Source organism: Diabrotica undecimpunctata, chromosome 5 (assembly GCF_040954645.1).
Source record: "Diabrotica undecimpunctata isolate CICGRU chromosome 5, icDiaUnde3, whole genome shotgun sequence".
Lineage (NCBI taxonomy): Eukaryota > Metazoa > Arthropoda > Insecta > Coleoptera > Chrysomelidae > Diabrotica > Diabrotica undecimpunctata.
In genome coordinates, this window is record NC_092807.1 from 100,381,008 (window position 1) to 100,395,385 (window position 14,378).

The window sequence follows — 14,378 nt, forward strand, 5'->3', positions numbered from 1 at the left end:
TCTAAAAGTTGTGTTTTTTAACCAGTTTTCCGAACATTTCTTGTGATTTAATTTGAACTAAATTCTACGAAGTTATTGTAAATGTTTATAAGCTACAAAAGGGCTATTTATTATTAAATTATTTTGTGTCCATAAATTAAATCATTTTATGTACCCCGGATTATTGAGATTCCACATATTGCTTCTATGTATACTTTACTAACACATAAGTAAACGCGTGTCTGAAAAATAATTTTCTTTAACAATTATAAAATATATTTCGGTCACTACTAAAAATATTGTTGAAAGAAATCTTACATTGTTAATAATTCAACGTACCACTAAATAATTTACTTACTGCAATTAAATTTACATATTGGGAATACAGGAAGATTATAAAAAAATATTGTATGAATCATTTTATAGTAGTATAATTATTCGTTTTGGTGAACTGCCTGTCAGGACAAGCTGCCTTGGGATGTTTTTCTTTAGGATTTTTGAATTTTAAAATTTAACGCGAAAATTGGGTTCTGCGTCAACTAAGTTCAGCATTATTTATGAAAAATATTTCGACAAAAGTGACCATATGTAAAAAATTAATAATTTATAAATAAAAAATGGACTATTTATTCAAATAATGCCACGTGACAATCTTTGCGTATATTCTTCACAAATATTTCCAACGTAGTCTTACCCGATATTTTTGTCAATAACAAATTATACACGTTTATTAATTAAAATTGTATTAAATATTTTCGTCGAAGAATGCCTAGCCTAACAACATCACTCCGTGAGTATTATTAGGAAGGTCATCAACAGCACTTAATAAATATCATCACGTAACTTTAAGGAATTCGTTTTATCTACTGTGGTATGTCCAAGAACAATTCGTTTCCAAGTCATTTATTATTTCAGTAAGTTGATTGTGATGACTATAATTAGTTTCTGTTTATGACATAGTGTATACAAGGAGAGCTATCATTAGCGGAAGATTTGCTAATAAGATAAACTATTGTAAACAACTACAACTTTGTACTTCTATGGGGAAAGTGATCTAATTACCAACAAACTTTTTAATCGTTTAGGCAAGCGAAAAATGGTCAACAAACTACGGTGCCTTCATCCAAAAATACATTCTTCCACAAGTGCCATACACTTCCACCGTGTAGACAATATGCTTCCACTAGCTTGCTCCTCAGTTGGTTTGTGTTTGTGTTTTTTCCTATTTGAGTTTTAAGTTCTTCCTTAAAAAGGAACATAAGCAGCTTCTTCGATCATACATCCCTTCTATGATAGACAAATTCCACATATTGGATCAAAACGGTGGAAAACATTATAAAAAGAATCAAATTCAAGTTAAAATAATCGGAGATGGTACCAATCCAATACCAGCTGGGAACGACATTCGTCAGGGTGACTCACTGAGCCCGTAACTCTTGAACATTATTATAGATGATAATAAAGTGCGCAATATAAAAGGATATAGGGCGGGTATAAGAAGAAGCAAAGGTGGTCCACGAAAAATATGTAATGATAATATCCCACTAGGATAGGAGGTGACGTCGAAGAAAAACAGACAATTTTCCTATATAAAAGTAGCAGAAAAAAAGAATATTATGCGTATAGGACGTTACAAAAACCTGATTGTAAACTAGGAAGAAAAAACTGAATCTTCCATAAATTTGTATGACCTTTAACTTCCTGTATTGGTAAACTACAATTGGTACAGTTTTCGAGATTTGTAGCGGGTTTTCTGGAATTATAAACACTTATAAACTTAAAAATACCGAAAAATGATATACCACTGCAAAAGAAAAGCCGCAGAAGTATATACCCCTCGAATATTAGAATCGATTCTAATCAGGCAGGAATATCATATTTGGACAAGAATTAACCATTAAAAGAGGGTTTACATTGTATTTTGGACAAACCTCCACCACTAACGAAATATGAATATTTCAAAACGTTATGGGCAGAGCCAGATGAAGAAGAACCATTCATCAACCTTTTAAAACCTAAATAATTGATGGAGATAATAATTAGGGGAAAAACTGATGTTACTGACGCAGTTCAAAGGAATACAACATTGAAATGGAAATGTTGCCAGATTAAAAGATGGAAGGTGTACGCAGAAAATTCTGGAATGGAGGCCTAGACACGATGCTTATCATTATCGAGGACGTCCTCCAACAAGGTGGTCAGATGACATCAAGCGCATTCAGCACAACTGGATTTAGGGTGCTCAAGATATAATGCATTGGAATTATTTACGGGAGGCATATGTCCAGCAGTGGACTCAAAACGGCTGATGACGATGATGAATTGATGGAAGGATCTCCCAAGATATGAATAAATACATCCGGTCAAGCACATGAAAAAATGCATATTGGACGGTCATAATATAAATGAGGCAAAATAAGCAGGAATCAGCTCAGAGTCATAACTGACTTCCTTACTGGACATGCGCCAATTAAGGAATACGCGCCTACAATGGGACTGTATAGAAATGGTATAGAGTTGAACTGGTTAGAACTGGTATAGAGTTCCAAAATTATGGAATATAAGCTTATTGTAGATTGTTTATAAACGGGCTATGCAGATCCATTGCCATATTGCGATCTGAAAATTTTGTGTAAACACTCTACAAGGCAGTTATAGCTCTCAGATAGATTGTAGCGTATGCTGGCGAGCCTCTTTTGTATTGAATAATTGTTTCAATATGTAATTAAATTTTTTCCTCTTTGGGTCGCTCATACTCGCTCACTGGTCCTTTTTTGGCGCTTACGGAGTTTCACTGCGGTTTTGCTACATAGTTTATCTTCATCTTCGAAAGTAGTGTCTGTAAGATTATCCAATTCCATAGTTTTCAGATAACAAGTTGCTTCGTTTGTTAATTCCCCTTTTATTATTGTCTCAGGAGAAGCTATAGAATGAGACAGTTTTGTATTCAGGGAGGGACGTACTAAAAAATGGGCACCTGATACCTGAAGTTAAACTATTCTTTGCTTCCACTCAGTCGTGCTCACCTCACCTACCAGCATGGGAAGCCCTTCCACCACGAAAAGATCTCGAGGTTCTTAGAGGAGAAACCAGGGTCTTGCTCAACTAAATATATAATTTAATCTGTGACATCTGTAAACACAACAACAAGACAAATCAACGAGGCACAATCTAACTACTAAGCTGCCGAAATAAATTTTTTAAAAAATCTACTCCCGCTACCTAAAATAAAAATTATTCTTTGTGGACATTGTCAACAAAATTTTTATAATTTATAATCTGTAAGTAGTTATTATTCAATTTTGTTATTTATATTTTGTTCCGTCGCTAATAACCTTTTGGTGGATGCGACTTTTTTCTCTAATAAAAAAAATATTTTATTTTTATAAACCTTACATCAAAACTGTGCACTAGTTCAAAATTGTGCCAGTCTGATAATAATTGTCTATCAGTCGATACTGATTTATATATAAAAACCTATTGTATTTCGCAATTTGGTGCCTAGCACAGAAATTAGAAAATAGGAACTGCTGACGTAATTACTTATATAAGATTTGCGTGACATATCAGTTAAAGTCGACAGTTAAATACCGCTTGTCTATTATTTCTATTTCTAGGAATTTTATATTTACAAGTTGATCTACATATTTACTTGACAAAATTGTGCCCCTTTGGCATTTATACTCAATACTGCCCTCTAAAAGATGAAATTTATTATAAAGCAAACATTATTCCGCATGTATCAAAGAGAACCAACACCTAAAAATTGTCTCAGCGTCCACAATTGATATTTTGACCATAACTTTTCTGGAAAACTTCGTGTTTTTTCAGATTAAATTTATCACAGTTAATACCTTCGAATTTTAAAGTATTTTTAACATATATTACTCATTTTCCTACAGAAACTGCTAGCAACTAAATACCCATCGATGTTTATATGTATCGGAGATTTGCTTCACTCTGCCAGTGGTCTGAGAAGCAAACAACATCGAAGGTAAATTCCAACAAAAATAAATCTATCATTTGTACTTTATTTGCTAAACATTAAACATTAACATGGAACATACTCACCAGACTGTCGCTATTTAAAATATGAAGTAGTTTTTCAGGAATTTCTAAACTCCCTACGTCTCGATCTAGATTGTTTCCATTTGTGCCGAATGCTGCATTTCCACTACAGTTTTGTAAAGTCTCGATATGTTTGATTACAAAGGAGTTTTCTTCCCGTGTCTCTGCTACAGGCACATCTGTAGCTGTAGTCAAAGTTATGAATTGCCTGCTGACTGCGTTCTTCCCGAAAATTTTTAATGAATTTGAATCTTCTTACGACAGATTCACTGGGCCATATAGATGGGTTGTATACATTGTCTAGACTTTCTAAAGGGAAGGACACTTTATGAGATGATTGGTTATCAGTTCTATTCCATTCCTCACAATCAAATCGGTCGTCTCTCGACGTCTCATCGGGTCGATCGAAAGGGAGTCGCCTGCTGGCTGTTGAGCGGAGCACACATAGAAAGTTGTTGTTGTTCGTTTGTAAGTGTCAAACAGATCACATTGAATCCGAACAGAAGCCTAACCAATAGTTTCCTTATACTTTTAGCGATGGTTTGATTGTTCATTACATACATTATAATGTCATTGTTTTATTGCACCTATGAATTATTTCATTTATCTCACTAGGTCTATTGAAGGCCATGAAGTATTTCAATTCATACTTATTAGTAACTCTTAGTAGACCATATTTACAAAGTAGTAAAGTACTCACCTAAAATATATAAATAAAAGCATGCCAGCTAAGTATGTTTTTTATTGATGGATCAATTTGCTCTTTGGATTTGATGCTTTATATTTTTGAACTTGCCTAGGATTCTATATTTTATTCCCAGATGATCAAACTCCCTAATTCCTCAATATTTTCTCTATTATGTCTTCTTTATTATTATTATTTGGTTTCTTTTGTAAAATTTTAATTATTTCCAATATTTTCCTAGACGCAACTCACTACAAATCTATTTACGTAAATCCTCATAATATCCTTTACAACAAATACCTGGCGGCACGGAATTGGCGCTGTACACCGCGGCAGACGGAACTTCAAAAATAACTTATTTTTAGTCCTAAATGTTATGAAGGAATTGCATCTCGCGTGCAATCTAATTCATAACAACTATCAATCAAAAACCGACCGACTATTCATTACTGCGCTATTAATATAACCATTCCTGTTAGCCAATTAATTAAACAAAAGATGATTGTTCGTTTTAGGGCAGGCAGACGCTTTAATTAAACTGTATTAATGGAAACATCCTGTAAAATTGTGTCGTTACTATAGTATAAGGTAAATATTGAATTATTTTTATATATAATATAATAAACTTACCGCAAAAGTTTTGCACCATCAAAAATTATATTTTTTTTGGTATTTACACTATTAGACAAAGGTGTATTAAAAGTTCTCTTTTGGGTTTATACCGGGTGAAAGAAAAAATGCTTTTCTTATGTTAAGTTTGAGACACCTAGGGAGGATAAGGTGCAAGGGTAGGTTCACATTGAAACCAAATTATAGTCTCATGTTTTGTGAACATTGTGTTTTTTAATTTCCCTGATATCTTTAAAAACAAAGAAAATAGACGGTTTTATTTTTTAACCGGTGTTTTAACTGAAACAATATTAAATTAACAATAAAAACAGTTATGAAACTTTAAAAACTAAAAGAAACCACATAAACTAATATCGCGTGTTTCCCCCTCTGCTTCTAATAACAGCTTCACGTAGCCAAGGCATGCTGGATATTAAGCGGTCTATTTGATTTTGGTCTATGGAGGTTAATATCTCAATAACCATAGTTTATATATATCTTACAGGGAAGCAGGAAGGCGTTGACCATACCAAGTCTTAATAGTCTACCCACAATATTCTATAAGTGTTCAATAGAATTCATGTCGGGACTGTAAGGAGGCCAATTCAATGTCTGAATATTTACCTCACTTAAATATTCAATAACGACACGCAGTACGTGAGGCCTTGCGTTATCAAGCGTTGAGATGAAATTATTTCCTATATAAGATGCGGAAGGAACAATTTGTTTAAAGAAACAAAATTTCTGTAATGTACCTTTCGGTCATAGAGAGCCTCCACGTGAAAAACCAAATCTGTTGTTGCCGCGAAATAAATTCCACCCCAAAATATTACAGAGCCTCCATTAAACAATCTCGTCTCTCATAATGTTGCCTGTGCATACCGCTAACCTGGTCGATATATCTAATAGGAATAGGTAGAAGTAGAGGGGGAAACATGCGGCATTTATGTTATGTTATTTTCTGTTTATAAGGTTTTGTTTACTGTTGTTATTATTCATTAGTGTTAATTTAGTATTTTTTTTTCAGTTAAAACACATGTTAAAGAATCATCATCATCCAACCTTCGTCAGCCCAACGTGTAGGTGGTCTTCCTCTACTATGTTTGTCTGCTCTTGGTCTTCTTCTTTAAGTGCCGTCTCCCGATCGGAGGTTGGATATCATCATCACTATCTACTCTATCTACTGCTGCTCTGAAGAGTTCTGTAGAACTGCATTTAATTCTTCAACCATGACACTCTCCTTCTTCCTAAACTCCTTCCTCCTCTTATCTTTCCCTGTGTTATCAGCCTTAGCAGTTCATATCGCTGTCCCCTCATTACGTGTCCCAGATATTGTAAATTTCTTATTTTTATTGTGTTTATTATTTCGCCTTCTTTGCCCATTTCTCGCAATACTTCCGTGTTACTTTTCTTCTGTGTCCATGCCATTCTAAGCATCCTCCTGTAACACCACATTTCAAAGGACTGTAACTTATTTATGTGTTCTTGCTTTCATGTCAATATTGCAGTATCGAAAACAAGTAGCATCTCACTGCTCTTACTCTCAGTTCTAATCTAAGGTCTTTGTTGCAGAGAATTGTTTTCATCTTTACAAACGCATTTCTTGCTATTTCTATCCTGGCTATAATTTCGGTTGTTTGATCATTATTGTCTGAAATCCAGGTTCCTAGGTATTTGTATTTATCAACAAATAATTCAGCTATGCGTTCCACAACATCAGCAATACCAGGTTGTGGTTGTGGAAAATGTTAAAGACACCGACTACTATTTTATTTGTTTTTAAAGAAATTAGGGAAATTTAAAAACCAAAATGTTCACAAAACATGAGACTACAACATGGTTTTGATGTACACCCACTCGTGTACCTTGTTTTCTCTACAGGGCGTCCCAAACTTAACACAAGAATAACATGTTTTTTCTTTCGCCCGAAATACGCCCAAAAAAAGAAGTTTAAGTAAACCTTTGCCCATAAATACCAAATATAAAAGGTATAAAAGGGTAAATACCAAAGAAAAAGTATAATATATAAAAAACGAATTAGCAGAATCCGTTAAAGTGTGCAAAAGTTTTGCTGTTAAGGCTATAATAAAACCAAGAACGATGAATTGATTTTACACCATTGGATAGACAAATAATTAAAGATAATTTTACAATTAAATCAATTAGTAGGTCATTTCTAAAGCCTTTATGCAGTAATCTAGTAATACTCAAAAAGCAAAAATTCCTTAGAGATATAACATTTTTGCTTTCTTCGCTCATGTCTTCAGAAGTGTTAGCAAATTTGTAGCACTCCAGGTATAGAAATGATTCTAATAATGATATTTTTGAATCAAACATTTGTCCCGGCTCATTAATAATTAAACTGTATCACAACTTAACACGCTTACCTGTAATAACCCAATAACTCAATTCACCCAAGCCTCATCGTGGTGACCATTTTCTCTCTTTAAGCGCACACTACTTCAAACTTAGCTTAGAAGTAGCTTAGCTTAGCGTAGACGAAACTATCTGGTCAGGTTGAGTGGCGAATAACTATAGATTAAAATGGTCTAAAATTTGATTGACTAATTTTTGGTAAAAAGACAGAGTAAGAATCAAAGATGCAATCCATGTTCTGGATTACATTTTTGAGTCTGGAAAACTATCGAAAATATCTACCAAAACAACAAAATGGAAGTCAGAATAGATTGACAACTTACAGAACCTATAGAAATAGGCAGCGGAATAAAGCACGGGGATTCATTGAGCCCCATGCTCTTCAATTTGACCATGGATGAAATCATCAAAAGCGTTAACAAAGGAAGAAGATACAGAATGGGAAATAAAGAAATAAAAATACTCTGTTACGCAGACGACGCAATATTGATAGCCCAAGATAAAGATAGTCTGCAAAGACTGGTCCACAGATTTAACATACGAGCAAAAGAATTTAATATGACAATCTCATCTTAGTAAACTTAAACAATAGTAGTCAGCAAAGAACCAACCAGGTGTAAAATAGAAATTGATGGCATTAGTACTGAACAAGTAATGGAAGTAAAATACCTGGGAATTACACTGTATAGATATGGAGACCTGGACAAAAAAGTGAGAGATCAAGTACAAAAAGCAAATAGACTGGTAGGATGCCTTAATAACGTTATATGGCGAAACAGGTACGTTAACACTGAGATGAAATCAAGAATTCATAAAGCCAGTGTAAGGCCAATAATGACGTATTACTCAGAAATAAGACCCGACACAGCCACAGCGCAAAGGCTACTGGACACGGTAGAGATGAGTGCTGAGAAGAATTACAGGAAATAGAAATAGGAGATCGAAAGAGAAGTGAAAATGTAACGTGTAGTGTATAAATGAATAAACACAAAATAGAAAAAAAGAATGGAATAAACCACATAAGCAGAATGGAGGCGACCCGTGTCGTCAAAATAACAAGAGATAAGTCACCAATTGGCAGAATAAGTATCGGACGACCGCGCAAAAGATGGAGTTACAACATTCGATAGAAGTATTAACGAACAAGCAGAATTGCTTATGAAGATGAAGAAGAAGAATTTTTGGTAACATATAAATGACACCAAGTTTTTATACAATATATCTAAATCGTAAAAAACTTTAATGATTGCATTTTTTTGTCGTTTATAGCTTTTTTATCATTCGTTTATCATTGTGTAGTGAATTAAATTTGCAAATTAAACACATCAATCATTATCAATAGTTTTTTTATAATTTCTCTAAATTAACCATAAATTAAAACATATTTACTTAAAAATTTATTAAAGAATATATATTTAATCTTATTTACAATAAAATATGCTGAAATGTTTATGACGATAATAAGTCTACAGTGAAGATGTAAATAAAGTTAATCTCAGAATTAATGTTTGCTATTGTTGGTTTTAAAATTTATTATATTGTTTAGCAATAAATGATAGGTAGAAGTTTTTAAGTTCAGATAATATATTTGTATCTTCTTCGAAGAATGTGTTTCCCATTATTAAAAGTAGTCTCTGGCAATGATTTTCCGACTCTATGGTCCATTGTGGTTCAAAAACCTTTTTCTACTCTTATCTAACCAGAGCACATCGAGTCCGCGTTGCAAATCTTCTTCGATGCTATGTAGACGTTGTTTTGCCTTTAATTTTTGTTGATATTTTCTTTCTTTTACCTACCAATCAGGTTAAGATTATTTGTGGTTGATTTAGTATGATATTTTTGGCTTGGATGTTTTTTGAATGTTACAGTTGTGTATATATATTTTTATAAAATTTCTTCATAACAGGTCCTGCGGATGACTCACTAATGAACAATTTTGGTTTCAATGACATTTATATGGATTATAAATAATCTTAATATTTGTTTACACCGTCTACCATTTACTCGGGAAAGTACATTTCAGATAACATATCAAGAATGAGTAACAATCGGCATTGTTTTACAACATTAAAATATACTAGGTGTGAGAAAACCGACATGATTGGCCTTGCTGATTTTCAGATGGTAATTTTTCAATTAGATTGAACTTGGATATATCTTTTGGTTTTGAGTGGGATGCATATTTTATTTATATTGACTGCTTTCTTGATTCGAAATGATGGTTAATGGGATGTGACGACATCACTTTCAGTTTCTGATGATATTCTCGTCGAAAATATTAACAATTACAAAGGTTTGTAAAGCGAGTGCAAAGGTATAGCTTGATTATCAATTGTGGTATATGGTCGTAGGGCTACTTCTTTCTATATCATGACCTATCGAGATCTCTTTTTCTTGACACCTTTGTGTGTTTTTAGTATGTGTTAAACTGACAACTTATGATCACTCGATGCAAAGAATTGCGAAATGAGTTTATCACACCTCGCTCTCGCACTTTAACACTTAATAGTAGGAAAGAATCAAAGTGGCTTCAAAACAAATAGATACGTTTCTATTCCACTACGTATCTTAAAAAAATAAGCAAAAAGATATCAGTATCAAAAGGACACGCATCTAGTAAAATATACAGAGGATACAGTGAAAAGAAGAGGAAAGTAGTATCAAATACAAGTAGACGACGGGACCTGTTTTAAGTATATGTATTATCTTTTATTCTTTAATTTCTTAATTTATCTATTATCTAGCCAGCAAAGAAAAACAAAAAAAAAAAAAGAAATTTAGTTTTGAAAACTGATTCTGCTAGTCTTGGATAAATTGTCACAATGTAAGATAAAATTTCTATGATATTTTGTTGTATTTTTGAATTTTTTCATGGTGAAAGTTTGCAACGTAACCGAGGATTTGGTTCGTTTAGCCTACCGGTGAAAAATTAGTAACGCTAAAAATGAAATGTGGGATTCCTTTATATTCTACTTCCTGTTCCACTACGATTTGAAACAATTACTTAATGGTTATTTAATAGGCGTAAATGTTTATTGTACTCCACAATTTCTACTTTCATTTTTCTTTTTGGGTCATTAAGGGTTCGTGTGAGTTGAAAACAAATAATATTTTACACAAATTTGCGATTCATATTTTTTTAATTGTGGCTGCTGTACACCAATTTATCAAAGGCAAAATATTTCACCATTTAGGGTACAAATTAAGTATATTTTGAAATTTCACTGAGTGAAATAGATAATGGGCTCCTCATGTTGTATAGTACAATTTGGAGAAAACGCTGCTTGACTGGATTAAAGGAAAGCGAAAGTGTGTGTCATAATTAGTCCGTGTGGTCTATTTTTGAATGATCATCATTCATCACAAAGGGTATAGGCAAAGTATTCATTATTCTGTATACTGTTTTTTAAGGTTTTGACTCATCTGGTGATAGTGACAGAGATTCCAAAGTTTTTCAACTATTAAAGACTCTTCATAAGTGGTGAAACATTGTCAGCTGCTGAGAAGTTCAAGAGTCTTTGCCGCGTTTACTATTGCCTTCCATGTCGCACTCCCGTTTTCTCTAGATCTTCTTTGACTGCATCTTTCCACCTTTTTCTAGGCCTCCCTACAGACCTTCTTCCCTCTGGCCTTTCCCAGAACATATTGTTTATAAGGCGATTGTCGTTAGTGCGTATCACTTGCCCTGCCCATCTGAGTCTATTGGCCTTTATATATCTGATATATATATATATATATATATATATATATATATATATATATATATATATATATATATTTCTAGTATGGTAATAAACGTTTCACTATCCTTTTGACAATAATTTGCCAACGTTGCGAAATGTGTAAATATATAAATGATAACCGTGTTAGTGGCAAATGTGGATAAAAGACATCTGGATTCAAAAAAAACTCCCCTAACACCAGACAGCAGCCTATAAAATCCAGAGCGAATTCAAACGGATCTCTGTTTCAGAAGCCTTCAAAAATCCGTTAAGAATTTACTTCACATATAATTCATATAATGCTCTCCTATCTGTCGAAAGATTTGTTGCGCTTTTAACATACGAAGAATTGTAAGGCTGTAGTATCCACATATGGAAAGACTCTCAACTTTCATGAAGGAGGTTGATCAACTGCTTAATATTCCCAATACTGGCGTACGGATGGGGGGCATGTGCACACGTCCGAACCGGTGACAAACTAGACGAAATAAAAGAACAGTTCCAAAGCAAGCCTACAGAAGATGTCCCAAAAATGACACTAAGATTGTGTTAGGTGACATGAATGCAAGAATACGTACGTGCGGAGGAAGGGGGTAGATAGAGACGAGTGGAGAGACATTTTTGAGGATACTAGGACCCACGCAGGGTTGTAAAGCCAGAATGATGATAATGATGACGTACGAATATGAGTCTTGGACTTTACGACAAGCGGAAAGAAGAAAGATAGACGCCACTAAAATGTTCGGTCAAAGAAGAATGTTACGAATTCCGTACACCGACCACAGGACAAATAATTCAATTATAAATGAGCTAAAAGTCAGCAAACGGCTATCCAGCAAAGTCCATCTCCAACAATTAAAATACTTTGGACATGTTATGAGAGCTAAAACAAAAAACATGGAAAGACTTATCCAAGGAAAAGACCTATGCATGAGTTAAAAGAAATGACCAGAGTCACAGATCTTTGGAGATGGACAATACACGACATCACGATGAGCAATACACTCCCTCCGGGGGGTCAGGATTGAAGAGAGAGTTAGGGAGAGAAAATATCCATAAAAATTCCTTTTGTATCAACCAGCAAAAGTTTTCGGCATCGTTTCTTGGTACTCTTAGACACCCAGGTGTGCCACATCTCTACCATCAAAATTTACGTGATAGTGACTTGGATGGACAATAGTAAAGACTTAATTAGTAATTATATATTAATTCTAAGAATTTGGTTTGTTACTTGTACTTATTTTGTTTATGTTAAATTTTTCGTAACTTTGAATAGCTTTTTGAACTATTAGTGTTTGAGACATTTCTAAATTACAGGTAAGAGCTCTCATATTTGTATCCACCACCATATGGTTATACAATCTATCATTTAGGACAATCTTCAACTTCGTCCTATTGTGCATATACTAACTTTATCTACAGATATAACACGTAAAAAAGTTAAAATTGTAATTTAAGAAAACTCGGTAGCTTACAAGGAAATAATAATTTCATGTTTGAATGTGGTTCATATTCCAGGATTCGTATTCTTGCTTGATTTTTTTCCGTTCTATGATGTTACCTTATTGAAACATTCTTCATATTTTAACAAGTTATTTTATATACATTATTTCATTTAACGTATTACTTAATATTACTTAGTATGCGTTTCTTTGGGGTTTTTGTTTCGGTTCGGCATTTTTAGTTTCATTTTTGCTACAACAAAATTATCTGTATCGCCATTCGAATCTCCACAACTTCTTATTTATATTTTATACAGTTTTCTTGGTGTTTTCAATTAATATATGATCAATTTTGTTCGCGTAGGAGCTATCAACAGATCTACACGACATATTACTTATGTGCTCTTTATTTTGTAATTTTTTTGAGTAACCTATAAATGCGAATTTCAATTGGCGTTAAAACAATTTTGACAGTTCAAAATTACTTGGCCTCGGTCTTGGAGGTATCAACCATGTTTACAATTTTAGAGCTGAAAGTCTTGATGTTGCTATACCCTCGTTAATATCAAATTCTGATCTTTCTGTGCTCATTGTTAGCAATTCACAAGGTATTATATAAATACAGTTGTTTCATTTTTCTTGTGTGGTGTTGGAATTGGTTTTGGACAAAATAGATCTCAGTGTATTGGTTCTTCTGAATGTTGTAATATTGTATTTTATCCTTTTTAATTTTCCTGATAAGCCTCCTATGTATGGCATTGTACTCTTCGAATCTCTTTTTGAAAGTGTTTCAGAATCTTTTTTAATATTGTGTTGTTTCATTTCTTGTATTTTATTAAATTCCTTATTTATACATGACAATGCATCATCCTTTTTTATTCGAATAGATGTTAACAAGTTTTTTTCTTCGTCTGAAAAGGTGTTTTCGCTAGAGCTTCGTAGTAGAGCTACATAGCACTCATATTGATAAAAAACAATAATACAACTCCATAGATATAGAGGAAATGCTGTGAAAAGTAGAATTCGTCCGATTTTATCGATTATATTAAAAAACAAGTTAAAGAAGCAACTAAAAGGACAAAATTCAAAGAATAAGCTGGCTTCCGAGAGAAACAATATTGATGTGTACACAGGAACAATATCACCGAAAAAAGTGATGAAAACTTCATTGCTCTGGTTGACTTAAGGAAAGATATGTCCTACCGGGCAATTGGTGGCGCGTTGAGCAAGCAAGCACTATGTTACAAATTAGAAAGATTGTATCATAAGACGAAAATTAGCATAAAATTGTTATAACGTCATTTTCTGTAACAATAAGGAAAAAGTGTAGATTATACGATAAGAAGAAAGTTATATGATAACATAAATTAGCAGACAACATCATAGAATACTTCTAAATATGGATAAATTATCAAATATCATTATTGTGAATTCGTCCTCTTTTTCAACAACACAACGCACTTCGTCAAACAGCAGTGGTTACCGCAGGATTCTTAC

General features: G+C 33.3%; 1 protein-coding gene across 7 annotated transcripts in view; it reads right to left on the minus strand.

Annotated features, from left to right (window-relative positions):
• Positions 1 to 14,378, minus strand: part of RhoGAP19D (Rho GTPase activating protein at 19D) — a 517,193-nt gene that overhangs the window by 351,416 nt on the left and 151,399 nt on the right. The gene's annotated exons all lie outside the window — the stretch shown is intronic.